Genomic DNA, 16,793 nt, shown 5'->3' on the forward strand with positions numbered 1-16,793 from the left:
CCTTTGACATAATGGCCTTAGTTCTTTATTATTGATCTACTCGTGCTATCTGATGTCTGTTGAAAAGTAAGGAGAATAGAGAATACAGAAAGTATGTCTTGATGATATATTTTACTTATTAGTTATGGAAGAAATGTGATTATTTGAAGTAAGGTCAACAGTTCAAAGAGATTGTTAGTTTATATCTCCCTATTTATTCCCACTATTCAAGTGTACATATAGTTTGTTAAAAAGACTAAATGTAAAATAAACTGAGATACTTGACATGAGTTAAAACATAGTTTTTTAGAATATATTTTTCCTGATTATACTTTTTTAAACTTAGATAATCTTTTTATTCCAATTTGCCTCAGTATCTGCTGAGTTTGTAGTGTTAAAAAATGGCCAACAGTGATAAAATTATACGTGCTAGACCTGCTATCATAGACCTGCTGAAAATCTGCCAGCACTTCTTTATCATCAAAATTCTTCTTATGTGGTAAAAACAAAACAAACTAAAAGATTTCATATTCTAAACCATTGCTAGTTTGATTTTCTGTATCAAAGGGAACTGATCAAAATGTATTTATTGAAATTAGAAATAAGGATATATATATACATACATTAATGAATTATATATATTAATGAAAAATATTGCCTGCCATACCAGTAAACAAAGGATGTTGCAGCCCTCAGCCATTGAAGCCACCCCCAACAGTACACCCTGAGGAGACCCAGGATGGAGAAGAACAGGATGCTGGCCCTAGAGAGCTAAGGTGCATATCTAAGGAATGATTTCAACGAGCCCAGACTCTAGTATCTTCCTGTACATAGAAAAGTGCTAAATTCATTAACTTGAGATATCTGGTTTTCTTTAATTAATGGTAACCTTTTGATGTTCCAACTGCCTGGACTTTGTTACAAAAACCCCTATGTATCCTGGCTTCTACCTTATCTCTCCAGAGCAATCCCTCAGAGCTATCTAAGATCTGTCTCCCGGGCTTGAAGTCCTCAGAAAATCAGCCTAATAGAATATAATTCTCAACTTTTAGGTTGTGCACTTTTTTTCAGTTGACATATATATACGAAATAACCAAGATAAAGAAGGCAGGGGATTTATTGTTTTTTTTGGTTTTGCTAGCATTGTTTTCCACTGCTCTTATTTTGGTAGTGGAATCCTTGTTTTTAAAAACTCCATGTCATCCTCATGAGGCTGTGAAACATGTCATTCTTGCTTCTCTCTTTTAGTCGCAGTGGAAGTGTAGGATTGTCAGGAACAATAGTTCATGATTATGTGACTGGAGCTTGAGACAATCACAAGCTGTTGCTTCTAACTGTACTTCCTCTAGGAGGATCTCTCTACCCACTATGGACCTATCTGAATGGGATGTAGAGAGAAATTTCTCTTTAGAGCAAGGTGATACTTTAAGTATCCAATACCTACCCACTGCTGCAGAAATGGAGGCCATTTGATTTTCCTTAAAATTTTAAAAATCATGGGACCTCAACTGCTGGTTTGGGGATTTAACTAATCATTAACACCTATTAAAACCCAAGATAACTGCTAGTGTTTTTAACTCCTGGGCACTTCACTGGGTAGTAACAACACAAGAGATTTCTTACAATTAATAACCGTTTAAACTAGAGCCCGTCCTTGTGGTTTATGTCTCTGACCAACAGTCTTTGGTGTTCTGTCCTCTCTGGAGCTTCTAATCTTTCAAGGCTCCCATCTTTGTCTTGGGTTGCTCTAAAGTAAAGCTAACCTTCCTCATGAGACAAAGATGCATCCCATTGAGTTACAATTTACAATAGAGTTTATATTTATTTCTTCCTTCAGGGAGAAAGCAAAGTGTTTCATATGTGTTCTCAGGTGAAAAAATATTTTTTATTACCCTGAAAAGGCTTGAGTCCCAATTTTACCTTAGATTCTTGAGAACAGACCTTCTCCAACTTAAAACAGACTACTAAGTTTTTAATCACTCAACAATGCACACGGTACCTTAGCTGTTGACATGCTGGCTATAAAAGGTAATGACCTCTCAAAACAAAATTATATACATTATGTTTTTTGCTTCAGATGGACCAATGTGAATCTAATTTTTTTCTTATACTTGTTTGAACTTACTGAAGGTTCTTAGACATAGCCAACAAAATTTAGCATCTTGACATTTTTTCTACTGAATGTCTGGAGCCCCACATTTGGTAGGCATGCAGTCCAAATTCACAAGCGCAACTGATTAATAGTTTAACCAGCTGCTTTGCAATAATTTCAACTTCTCAGCAAGGGAAAGTGTAACCCTTATAGTGCATCCTAATTTAATTCAGCCAATGCCACAATTTATAGTGTAGCAATTAAAAATCTCAATCCTAATAGAAAGTTCTATATTACTAAAGGTCTGTTGGGCTTCTGATGACAGCACACAACTATATTTAATTTTTAAAAGGGAAATACATTGGCTATTTGACAAAAAAACATGGGAAGATCCCAAACAATGGCACTAGGGTTCTCTTTGAACTTTGTCTATTTCTCTTCTTTGCTTGTCTTTTCTTCTCTCTGCACATTGCTTTCACTCTATTATGATACAGACTATCCATTTGTCAATAAAACATAAAATTCTTATAATTTCAATTTTAAAAGCAAGAGAGAGTTATATTTCCATCTTCAACTAGTAAAATATCAGAAAATGCTCTGTTTGGCTTTGCCTGAATCATGTTCCTACTGATTGAATTAAATCCACCATTTAAATGGAGCTCTATGCTCAAAGGGATATGATTGGCCCATTTCTAAGGCTCAAGAATCAAAAAAACATGATAAACTGTTCCACCAAGTAACAGAATGGATAATAAATTTCTCCAAAGACAGTGGTTGAAACATAAGGTGAATCAAAAAAGTACATAAGGCAAAAATAAATATGCAAACATACATACATGCATAAATACATACAGAAATAATATTGGTTTTCAGTTGTCTTCCAGTAGTCAAATAATGTGCTATTTCTGAACCTACCATCTTGATTCTGTTGCCTTTCTTGATATTTTAAGATTTATTAGCATACCAGGTCATAATGCACACCTGAAACACAGGGAGCATGTTATTACACCTCTTTTCTCAAGATTGGTGGACTATTCACATCTGCTAATTGTGTGTACTTAAACATATGCAGACCCCTGCTTTGGAAGTAATTTGTTCCTGAGAACTATAACATAAGGGTTTTACAACTATCTCTTCAAACATGCTAGAAAGGTATGGAAACCATGCAGTGACTACAGAAGGCAACTAGTGTCAGAAATAACATTTTCACTGTTTCTTGTGAAAATAAGTGGATTTTAAAAAAATGTAAAGTGGCTAAAAATGATCCAGCAACCAAGAACGTACCTCTCTCTGAAAGAAATCTTCCTTCCAGCCTCCCTATATAAAACCCATATTTTAATAAGCAGAAACCTCTAATTGACAAATTGGAAGGAAGAACAATTCTCTTCTGGTTATATATTTTAAAAGAAAAACACAGGTCAATTAGTCAGTAGATGATATTTAGTAATTTACATTTCATAGATATTTTTATAACATGAAAAATAAAGTTCATATATCTAAACCTACATGAGAAGTATACTGATTTATACAGTCCGTATGTAAATAGCTACATCTTATGTGGAAAGTGTAAATTTGATGCTGTATTATAAAACTAACAGTTTTTGAAAAATTTATCAAGACCATATTATTTATGATGAATGGCCAAATGAGGTAAAAATTAACATTAATATATTTCAACCATTCTTTTAGCAAAGATAAATTATATCAAATCCAGAAACAGAAATGGGAACATTAGGAAGATTATCACTGAAGAGTCTCTGTGATAGTTTCTGTGCAAAAGAAAAAAATAAATAAAAAACACAAGCCTAAAAAAAAAAACAAAAAACACAAGCCTATACATATTCAGACACAACCCTTAAGACTATTCATGCATTGTTTAGAAAAATAGCTTTGTGGGTTATACAATAACAAAATTTAGTTCTAATGGAGAGACTGGTGGGGTTTGTTTGATTAGATTAGGGTTTTGCATAAACAAAGTGATCACCAAAATGGGCAAAAGGCCATGCACAGCTGTGGGTGCAATTCCTAGGAATGGATAGACTCTTTTTAGTTGACCTAAGAAAGATATTTTGAATTATACTGAAAAGATATAAACATTGTGTATATTTTCCATTCTTTTACTTGTCTCATCAAAATAAATCACATATACAAAGTTTGAGATGATAGCAAAAACAATTTGAAAATGTTTATAACATTTGGTAAAAAGATAAGTATGAGGAACCAGAGAGTGAACCCAAGGACAATAAATATAGGATCGCTGTGAAATGTGTACAAAAGTGAACATTTGAACCCACAGACATATGGAACCATATGACTTTCTTTTTCTTTCTTTTAGAATCTTTGTTAATTGTATAGTGACTACCAACTGATTTCTTGATCAAATTAGACAAGAAGTTAAAAAAAAAAAACAACTGCTATCAGATTGTATTGCATTAGTGACTATAAGTGGCAAAACTATAAAAGGTTTATTTTTTGTTGATACCATTTCTATTATATAATTCTAATTGTCTTGTCATGGATGAGTAAAATGTTCTAAAACATAATCAAATGTTTATGCTAATAATAACAATCCCAAATATGCCTCTAGCACATAAACCACAGAAGTTAAAATCCTAAATTTTAAAAACATAAATTTGCCATATTTTCAAATATTTTGTAATGAAATGTTAATTCCAAAAAGAAATTAACTGTGATAAATATACACATATATACTCAGATATATAATCTTATATATTAGTACGTGTGTATGTGTTTATATTCAATGTTATAAAAATAAAAGTGGAATATAAAGATAATGTATAGGCATATTCTAATTCTTAGAGCTCCATAATTTATACATCACCCTCCTTGCTAGACAAGAGCCCCCTTTTTCTCTGAGAATTATTTTTATTATCTCCAGAATTGCCACTCAGTGTTTAAGACTTCTTTAGTTAAAGTCAGTTTTTTAGTTAACTTTATAAGAATATCTGTATTTCCCTGGTATCAAAAATAGCTCTCAAGATGAGCAGTGAAAATATACAATCATACAAAACTTAATAGTCCCTGAGTCAGCATTATACAGATTAAGTGAATCAGAGAATATACATACACAAAAAGAAACCTAAAAATAATAATGAATGTTTTGTGAATCTCTTTAGCAACCATCTATGGTAGGTGAATAATGACCCTCTTTAAAGATATTTATTTCCTAGTCCTGGTAACCTGTGTATATGTTACCTTACATGGCAACAAGACTCCAGAAATGGGATTATGCTAAGGACCTTGAATTGGGGAAATTATCTTGAATGACTCATAGGCTTTGGAGGTGGCAGAAGGGAGTCATGAGCAAAGAAATGTAGGTATCCTCTAGAAGGTGGATAGAGCAAGGAAATAAATTCTCCCCTAAAACTTCCAGAAATAAGTGCAGCCATGCTGACCCTTTGATTTTAGTCTGACAGGAGACCTGTCAGACTCCTGACATCCAGAGCTGTAAAACAATACATCTGTATTGTTTTACACCACTAAATCTGTAGTAATTTCTTATGGCAACAATAGAAAATCAAGATACCATCCACCCTAGGTCACTGGGCAAACAAATCCTTATTACACGCTTCACTCTAGCCTACCACTTTTATCTACAGAGAATGCAACCATGATTATAATACATTATTAACACAAGGGTTACATATACAAAACCAAAAACTAGATACACAGCTGTTGACTTTTATTTTTTTAAGAACTTCAGAACTTACCAAGAACCTTAAAATATAAATGTTTTCACAAGTCACCCTGTTTTCTTTAATTATCTTTGTATATCAATTGACCAACTCTATGCAACCACGTTCCTTAATGGTAAGTTCAATTCAATACCTCTGCCCTATAAAGCAACCTCAATAATCTCTAACCCCATCATTCTTGACTTTTTATTTTTCAGTTTTCAAATATGACAGAAATAATTATTTTAAAATGACAGATGCAATGCCAGAAAATAAAAGACAGTATACTGAACCTTAAATCCAAAACTTGGTTCATATCTTCCTGATCCTTCCAGCTGACCACTCATCTCCGCATTGTATGAAATGAAAAAAATGCTTAGTTCTCATTTCAAGACTTTTTTCCTTGGTTTAGTGCTTTTACAGAAAGCACTCATGTGTCTATTTAAGCTCTGGAATATCACTATATCTATCAGGAAATCATATTGACCCAGTATAACAGAGTCTTACATAAATAGACATTTTTCTCTACTTCACATAAAAATCCAGAAGTAGAAAATCCAGGGATTGTGTTTCATTATGTTCTATAAATCCTCAGAGATGTAGACTCTTCTAGATTGTCCCACCAATCCTATGGTATGGTTTTAAATAGCCTGGCGCACAATAGCGAAACAGGTTCCACTATGACATCCACGTTGCAGGCAACAGGATAGAGTAAGGACTAAAGAGTAAAAGAGACAAAACTTGTGCAGAAATTCCCACGTGGCACTCTACTTACATTCCATTATTCAGAACCCAGTCATATGGCCATACCTAGTTGAATGGGATTATGGAAAATCTCTCTCTATCCTAGATAAATATGCCCAGCTAGAGACTGGAATTTTCATTACCATGGGAAAAGGAAGGAACAGATATTGGAGAAGGCTACCAGTTTTTGCCACATTGTGCTTAGAGAAAGATAGATAGATGATAGATAGGTTTATAGACAATCAAAATTATTCTCAAAAAAAATCTTATATGAGATAAAATACTACTTTCTCTATTTTATCATTGAGAATACACAAGCATATAGATGTTGAAATACACATTGAAGATTACATAGCTTGGAGATAATGGACTAGAATTTGAATCCACTTTTGCTTGAATCAATAGTCTGTCTTCAAACAATAAGTGGTACTATAACATCTTATAATGATCTAAACAGTTAAATTGACACTATTTCAGATTATTTTATTTTAATAGATATAGGTTTGTTTTAAATTCTATTTGCAGATTACTTTGCAATCCTTTATTACTTTCAGATACCTAAGTCTTTTATTAATCCCTTAGAATAATTTTTGGTACAAAAACATATTTAAAATAACAATTAAATATACAACTTAAAGAAAAATTATATTATTTGCTTAAAAAATAAATAGATCTGTAGACTGAACCCATATAATTGACCCTTTTTTAATTCATTTGAATTATAAACAAGCATAATTGACAAATTCAGCATATTAAAGATTATATGTCATTAGTAGTTCTCACCACTGCTATACTTTTCAAATAATTTTACTTTCATATATATTAGTAACAAATGCATACAGTATATTACTTTTCCATAAATAATTATTATAAATTCTAAAAAAGCAAAAGAATAAGTTAACCTTAAATAATACTTAGCTGATAAACAAACAAACAAATAAAAACTGTCTACAGCCTCAACATTAAACAGTGGAAATGTCATAGAAGTGTTTTATTATTTCTTCCAAGATGTTTACAAAAGCCAATGCTTCCAAATGAAGTACTATTTTAAACAAATACCCTATATGTGTCTCACTATCTAATCACTTTATTTGGTCTATCAACATGGGGATAAAGCTTTAAAAATCAATTAGGACTGGAATATGACATACTTCCAGGTAAAGAGAAGATTTTTAGGGTATAAATCTTGAAGAAATTGATGTACCGAAAATCACTTGGCACATTTTTCTCTAAAAAAGATTTCCATAAAATTTTTGAGACAAGGGATTATTGTCTCAAATATTTTAGTAGGTATCTGTAGACATGTAGCTTATTATGTGTGTTTTTTGAATATTCAAATATAAGTAGTCCCAAGAACTAGTGAAGTGCAAAAATATAAAAATAACACTAAAAATCACTAATAAAAAAGTAAAATTATAAAATTAATATGAAAAATGTGTGAAACACTTATGAAAATATCTAATGCAAATGCCCAGTGAGTTGTTTCTAGTTAAGAAAAAAGGTAATATATATACTTTATCAAAACTATAATACTGTTTTTGATAAGTTTTGAAACTGTTTTATTAAAACTTACTGTCTACTGTACATATTCTAATCAATGTATTTTGCAGTGAAAACAAGTAAAAATATTGAAGAGCCTTTTCCTCAGCAAACATATAATCTATTATATATACACAGAAAATATCTTAACAATAAATAACCTAGCATATATATGAATAATACAAGATGTCAAGAAGCTGGATAAAGCTTAGATGAAGTTATCTTTTTGCTTAAATACATAGAATGTTCTCTAAACTATGTTGGGTCAGAGTCAAAGGATATGCAATGTTGAATATGTGAATTGCAACTTTATCATGATCTGTGTTCATGTAGAGTTACTCCCTGCAATTACAATTCTAATTTTTCAAGAATTTTCAAATAAGGTTTTAATAGAAATAAAGGGGTAGATTGGGGTGAAGATAGAGGTTAAAAGTCACTTTCTCCAAATTTCTAATGTCTTCCAACCTCCTTACCTACTGAGGAGATCTGTTGATTAACAGAAAGGTATACATATATTACTGGCTCATGCAGCTTAACTTTATTTCTCTTAAATGTATTTCTATAGTTTCACTTTACATTATACATATTTATGTCTCATTTACACACTAAAATGTATAATCGTTATAGAAGTAATTACTACATTTTATATCCAAATTTATATCTTATAATTTGCTCTATCTACTTTGGATCACAGAAGACTGGCTAAATGGTTTATATATACCACAGTCATTTAGTACTTCACCTACAAACTAAGCTAATAATATAGCATCATTCTGCAACCTAAGTCCTTTCATAATAATTGTTTCCATTAATTATTATCTTCTATGTGTCAACTACTCCATTAGGTACATTTTACATAAACTAATGCTCAAGAAAACACTGCAAGTTAAGTAATTGCCCAAGACGACATGGCTAGTAAACAGGAGAAATCCTTTCAGATTTCACAATACATCTACTTTTCTATATTTGATACATAGTATGTGTTAACGGCAAACAAAATTTTCTTTTGCAGAATATATATAATTTACTTATATTAAATGAGTTATTTAAAGGATAAAGTTGTATTTCAGTAAATGAAAATTTATTAAAATAACAGTCATCCTGACAATGATTATAACAAATTTGGTAAAATGCATTTATAATATTATTTACTTTTAAACCGATTCAATGCACACTTCGTACAAACAGGAAAACTATTATACATGAAGACTATAGATCCGTAAACTAACAAGACAGATTCTGTGTCACATTGAAGCCAAAGAAGAATCAACACTACTAAAGGCTTTTAGAAAATGATTGCTTGCATCTGTAGGCAGTTTATCTTTATGCCAAGTTTCTCAACTCCTTTTGTTTACTAAGAGTACATTTGAAAATTAAACATCTTGAGCGCCAGAGTTTGTGACATACAGCAGCACTTTGACATTCTCTGGGTTTCACAAAAAAACTGGTTATCTGCAATTTAGTAAACACAATAGCATGAAATCATATTTTACTGGTTTATTTAATAATCTTGCTGTCAATTTCAAAAAAAAAAAAAAAAAGCCAGAAGCTTGCTGTTTCAGAGTTTTCATAAGTAGCGAACAGCAAGTTGATATGATTACATCGAAGAACATTTTCTATTTAGTCTTTACTATTTCCTTTTTCCTATTTCATGATAATTTGAAATTAAGTTGGCAATGATAATGTCAGGAAAATAGTTTATTATCATCCTAAATTATTACAGGGGAATCGTTTACCCCTTCTTCCATTCATCACATGTTCACTAGGTGCTTTCTATGTTTCAACTATTAGAAAAAAAAAAACTTTCTTGTTAAGAAGGTTACATAGAAGCTATAAATGGAGTTAAATATGTAGGAACTGGGATTGGATGAGACAGCCCATAGAAAATGTATGGACAGTGGTTCTTAACTTTGGTTGCATGTCCATTTTCTGGAACTTTTGCAACTACACTTCCTGAAGCCCCATTCAAGAGTTAATAAATAAAACATCTCTCAGAATGAGGGTCAAGCAAGTCATATGAAAAAGTTTATAGAGGATAATGTTTTCAGCAAATGTTAAGGTTTACTGAGTAGAGAAAAACAAACAAACAAAAAAGAGATCAGTACTCTTCAAAACACCAGTATTTAAGTGGGTGATTGAATAATGAGCAGTCACGAGACTGGGAGGAAAAATCAATTGGGAGAAAAAGCACTTGGAAAATAAGAATGTCAAAAATTTCAAGAATAAAAAGGTAAAAAATATTATATTTTTAGAGAGTCCAAGAATTGTGAGAATTACACATAGGCTAAGGGATTTGTAATCTCTAAAATAACTGATAGCATTTTCAGTGAAATCATTGGGGGAAAATTCTGGACTGAGGAAAAAACAGAGAATGGGAAGCATGTAGGAAATTCACAACTGTAGATTTTATCTTGATATAGTTTTATAGGTATAAAAAGGGAATCTCATGTAAGTACACAACTGACAGCCTCATTTTTTTTCTATGAGGTTTTAGGGAAGGCAACATGCTGAATCAGGCTTAAAGATAACCTGGTAACTACTTCACATAATTATCGACAATGACAAAAACACCAAAAATGACAGCAATAATAGCAACATTGTAAATATTTATTAAAACCTTTTTATGCCAAATGTAGGATATTATATTTATTCAATTATTATGTAGCCTGGTAGGTTATATAAAGATGTAAATTTGTCCAAGAGAACATAACTAATAAGTGGTACCACAATTCAAACCCACGTCTGTTTCACCCATTACCCTAGGTCTTAAACATTACTGTAGATCCATTTCTCATGATTTGATGTAAAAGATAGCTTTCCAAAGTTGTGAGATATACATACAATAAAATATTATTCAGCCATTTAAAAGGGGGAGTCCTACCATTTGCTACAATATGGATGGACCTGGAAGGTATTATGCTAACTGAAAAAAAGAGACAAATATTGTGTGACCTCACTTATACAGAGAATTTAAAAAACAAAACAAACAAAAATCACACACAGAAAACACAAACTCACAGAAAAAGAAATCAGATTTGTGGTTACCAGAGGCAGAGGGTGGGGGGGATGGAATATTGGAAGAAGGTGGTCAAAAGGCACAAACTTTGTTATAAGATAAATAAGTACTAGGGATGTAAAGTATGATATGACAAATATAAATGACACCATCTTATGATATATAGGAAAGTTATTAAGAGACTAAATCCTAGGTGTTCTCACCACAAGGAAAATATTTTTTTTCTTTTTTTCTTTCTTTTCTTTTTACTGTATCTATATGAGAAGATGGATGTTAGCTGAATCTATTGTGATTTTACATTTCACTATATATGAAAAAAATTAAACCATCATGCTATATGCCTTAAATTTATATAGTGATGTATATCAATTATTTCTCAATAAAACTGGACAAAAGATAGCTTTAAATAGTTTTTATGTGTTTAAGAGACATAGAGATCACTAGGTATAAAAAGCACAATTAATAAAATACTGAAACATGTTAATAACATTTAGGATTTCTCTTCAATCTTGTGAAATAGTCTTAAAATTGGGCTCCTCTGATCCAGTGTTCTTTTCCTACTATTTTTGTGATACTTATACCTCCAGTTGATAAAATATGTGCCAAATTTTTAAAGTCTCTTCACTTAAATCTTAATGCCAGTGTCAACTGACAAATCACAACCTTAATTAGACATTACAGCCCAGTGAATTCATGCCTAGACCTAGCAACTGAATGTTGCTGTGCTGATTGGCCTCAATTAAAACCTGGAGCCCAAATTTCAAAAGGATGCTCAACAATGCCTGAAAATGTTAGTGTAATTCCTCTGTATATTCACTTTTACCTCTCTAACTTAACTATATTCTACTTTATTCTGCTTCCTTGAGCTTCCCACTTGCTCGCCAACTCTAAAACTACTGACTTATATCAAACTTGCATGTGGATGGGATTCTCCTCAGCTTTCCACCAATAAGTTGGTTGTCCATCCTCACCTACAGATATACTTAGTGCCTTCCCTCCTCTTACTATGGATGATGTGAGCCTGTCCTGTCAATTATCAAAATCTCAGGCATGCTCTGGATCCCCATCTCTCTCACCTTATGGTTTCTATAACTATCCCTCTCCCCAGCATCATTAATTATCCCCTCCCTATATGCATCATTTCCCCAAGTGCACAATCTTAATCCTGTATTGCCTCTTTTAAAGAAGAAAACTTCCCTGGACTCTGAAAGTTCTCTAATTAACAACTTTATTTTTCTGTTTCCATTTCATAACAAAACTTCTGGATATAACTGTTCATAAGTTCTTGTTCCCAAACCACCATCTCATATTCTCTTCTCAATTGATTTCCATAAGGCTTCCATCCCCACCACTCCATGGAGATTTTCTTGTAAAGGTGACTGTAGATGCCACATAGTTAGATCCAACTGTCACTTCTTGACTCTCCTCTTATTTGACCTCTCGGCAACGTTTGACATAACTGACCATACTCTCTTACTTGAGACAGCGAACTATGGGGACTCCACATTCTCTTGGCTTTTCTCCCACTTTGCAAGCCATCTCTTTTTACTCATCAACACTGGCTCAAACTTCTCTGATCATGTTTTAAAGTGTTAGAGAGTCCTAAGGCTCTGATGTGAACATCCTTCTCTTTGCCATGGAAATATCCTCTATAGATGACCTCATCCTATTTCATAGCTTCTAGTATAATTAATAAGTGCATGACTCCCAAGTCTGTATCTTCAGTCCAGACATTTCCCTGGAACTGCACACATGCATATTCTATTTTCTATTTGACAGTTCCATGTGAATATATAACTAGTATTTTACATATAACTTGTTCAAAACAGAACTCCTGTCAACTAATCCCCACCCCACCACCCAAAAATGTTTCCCTCCAGTTCTCATCTTAGTACAGACATGAGTAAACACTGAGTGGGTCAAACCAAATCTAATGGTTATCTGTGATTCTTTTATTTCCATACTGTTGACATTCAATTCCTCAGTGAATCCTGTTGACTCTCTAAAATGTATCCAACTTTGTCCACCTTTTCCACTGCCACTCCTAACACCCTAGTTCAAATACCATCATTCTTTGTCTGGACAATGCAGTAGTCCTTAATTGCTTTTCAGGTAGGTGATCTCCTCCCAGCAGCCAAAATAAACGATTGAATCCTAACTAAGACCACATCAATCTCTCTAATTCAAACACACTATGGCTTCCACTTACAGTAAGATAAAACAAAATTCTGACTCATAAAGCTATACCTGTCCCACCTCCTACCTACCTTGCTATTTTTAATCTCATATGTTTTCCTCCTTGAGGTAGTGAACAAAGAGGAAATTGATAAAAGATTAAAATGGCAAGAAAGGAGGTGGCTTATGTACCAATGCCTCAGACACATTGACCTACTTTTGGTTCCTTGAACTTGCCCAAACTACTGCTGCCTTGGGGTCTTTGCACAAGCATTTTTCCAGAGCCTTTCCCCAGTCTTCTCACATGTAGTTGCTTCTATTCATTCAGATCTCAGTTAAATAACACATCCTTAGAGATACCTTTCATGAAGATCAATCCTAAAATTGTCTTCCTGGTGCTGTTTAATATATTGCACCCTTTTCATTTTCTGCGTAAATCTTTTTCTTGTTTGTTTATGTTTAAATTATTTTGCTGAAGTATAATACACATATACATAAAAGGCAACATTTGTGTGTGTGTGTGTGTGTGTGTGTGTGTGTGTGTGTGTATATCTTGGTTACTTTTTGTATCTTTTCTTTAGAATACAAGTTTAACAAAATCAGGGACATTTTCTTTCCAAGATCAGCACCTATGTGATTTATTACATGGTTTCTAGTATGGAAAGAAAATGACACCTCACCTGTTTTGGTAAATAAACTTTTCTTGGAACACAGCTGCACCCAGTAGTTTATATATTGCCTAGAGCTGCTTTCATGCTACAATAGCAGATTTTTAAGTAGTTGCAACAGAGACTGTGTCCCGCAAACCTAAAATATTTACTATTTGGCTGATTAAAAGAAGTTAGCTAACCCCTGAACTAGGTGGTAAGAAGTATTTGGTGAATTAACAAGATGTAATAGAGGAAAATAGTATATTAGAAATTTTAGCTTTTTAGTTTTTCTACAGAAAAAAAAACTTTCTATAGATAAAGACATAAGCTTATGGTTCTAATTCTGAAAATAGTATCAACTATAATGTATACATTATAGTGAATGCCACACTTTACAATGACCTCATTTTGCATTTAAAGTTGGATAGAAGGATGCTTTAAAAGAATATGCTTCAGATTCTAATTCAACAAATTTATCAACCACAACAAGAGGAGTGCAGTGGGTGTAAAAAAACAGGCAATTTGAGTTCTGTAATGATCTTTTTCAGCCAATATTAATGTTAAATATTGAAATATCAAGATGTCACAGAAGGAGTTTAGATAAAATGGCTTGTATAGGACCTCTGCCCATCTCTCAGGTAAACAATTCAACAGTAAAGATGAATGGACCTTGGAATATTAGTCATTTGTTTCTTTAGTTTAAGACTAGTAAAATTGACAGTTTTACAGGGACCACGGTGTTAAACATGACAAATTTAAATGTACCATTTAATTCTAAAATTCTATCTTAGAAAAACAGCAAGTTAAACTTTGTTTTAGACCATTTTATCTATTAAGAGTGTCACTATTTCAAAAGATCCCCCCAAATTAGCAGTTCTTAGTTTGTTAGAGAGACATTGAGAAACAGGGAATCAGGCACTGTATTTAATTACATGGAAACATAAAATTGCAGACTGCTAATGGAAAGAGATATAGTCAAATGCAGAAGTAGAAATTTAAATTGCAGATTATTTTTTATTTTACTTAATGTTTATTTTATTTTTAACTAAAATTTGTATATACTTTAGTTGTACAATATGATGTTTTTTTTGTTTTTTTTAAATAATTTTATTTATTTATTTATTTATTTATTTATGGCTTCATTGGGTCTTTGTTTCTATACGAGGGCTTTCTCTAGTTGCCGCAAGTGGGGGCCACTCTTCATCGCGGTGCGCAGGCCCCTCACTATCGCGGCCTCTTTTGTTGCAGAGCACAGGCTCCAGACGCGCAGGCTCAGCAATTGTGGCTCACGGGCCTAGTTGCTCCGCGGCATGTGGGATCCTCCTAGACCAGGGCACGAACCCGTGTCCCCTGCATTAGCAGGCAGACTCTCAACCACTGCGCCACCAAGGAAGCCCCAATATGATGTTTTAATTACATATACATAGTGAAAAGATTACTACAGTTAAACTAATTAACATATCCATCTCCTCACATAGTTACCTTTTTTGGGAGGTGGTGAGAGCACCTAAGATCCACTCTCTTACAAATCTCTAGTATACTGTACAGTATATTAAGTAAAGTAACCATGCTGTACCTAGATATCTAGATTTATTCATCCTATATAAGTGAAACTCTGTACTCTTTGATGAACATTTCCCCATATCCCCTACCTTCTCACCCTTGATAACCAGTCTACAATCTGCTATTATGAATTTGACTTTTTAGATTCCACATATAAATGAGATCATGTAGTATTTTTATTCTGTGTCTGGCTTACTTCACTTAGCATAAATTCCTCTAGGTTCATCCATGTTGAACCCTTGTGCACTGTTGGTGGAAATGTAAATTGGTACAGGCATTATGAAATATAGTGTGGAGGGGTCTTAAAAAAAAATTACCATATGATCCAGCAATCCTTCTTCTGAGTATACATCCAAGGGAAACAAAGTCAGTACCCCAAAGTGATATCTGCATTCCCATGTTTATTGCAACATTATTCAGAATAGCCAAGCTATGGAAACAACCTTAGTGTCTGTCAGTGGATGAATAGATAAATGCCAGGTTCTTTACCAGGAAAAAAAATTATAGCCAAATAGCTTGAGACAGAAATTTATTTGTTCTTTTGACACTGTGCTGTGTTTTGCTGTTTCAAATATGTCACTACATAGCCTACTAATTCTAGTTTTAGAAAGTTACCATTTTTCACAGACCAGATGCCCTCAATTACACCCTATAGCAAACTACATAAGCCTTAATTTGTGGTCTAGCCTCTCTCCAGTTGTTATTCCCTCATTTTTTCTTTCTGACATTTGAAGTCTTCTCAATCTAACCAACTAACTATAATTCCAGAGCCTATGCACAAAGCATGATGACAATGCTAACCAATGCCTGTCACTTGTTTACTCCATAAATTTGAGATTCCGTGAGTAAAAGACCGTCACTAGAAGCATTATACTTCCAAAGACTCTCTTTAAATGAAATAACATACAATTTGATTGACAGCAGAAAATGTATATTTAGCAACGGTTCTAAAACTGAAAAACTATAATACAAACTCAGTTTGATCATCTAATTTTGCAAAAAGTAGAACCTATTTTTCAATAAGTTCAATGTGTATCCATTTAAGCTGTTTCATGAAACTGATTTTTTACCTCATGCATAATCTGAGAGTTTTGAATTTTAAGCCATTGGGTATATTACATAAAACTTCAATTTTCTATGACACTCATGATTATTAAAGCAATGTGAAAGAGTAAAGCAGTGTCAATTTCCTGACTTAATCCCAGTGTCATAGTGGGTAAGGACCAAATACCTCAGAGCAATCTATGCATATTTCTATCATCAGCCTTATCCCTTCTCATATTGGCTCTTTATGTAATGTTTCATCCATATATCACAGTGGTTGGAAAACAATAGCCACC

This window comes from Balaenoptera acutorostrata, chromosome 18, assembly GCF_949987535.1.
Source record: "Balaenoptera acutorostrata chromosome 18, mBalAcu1.1, whole genome shotgun sequence".
Classification (NCBI taxonomy): domain Eukaryota; kingdom Metazoa; phylum Chordata; class Mammalia; order Artiodactyla; family Balaenopteridae; genus Balaenoptera; species Balaenoptera acutorostrata.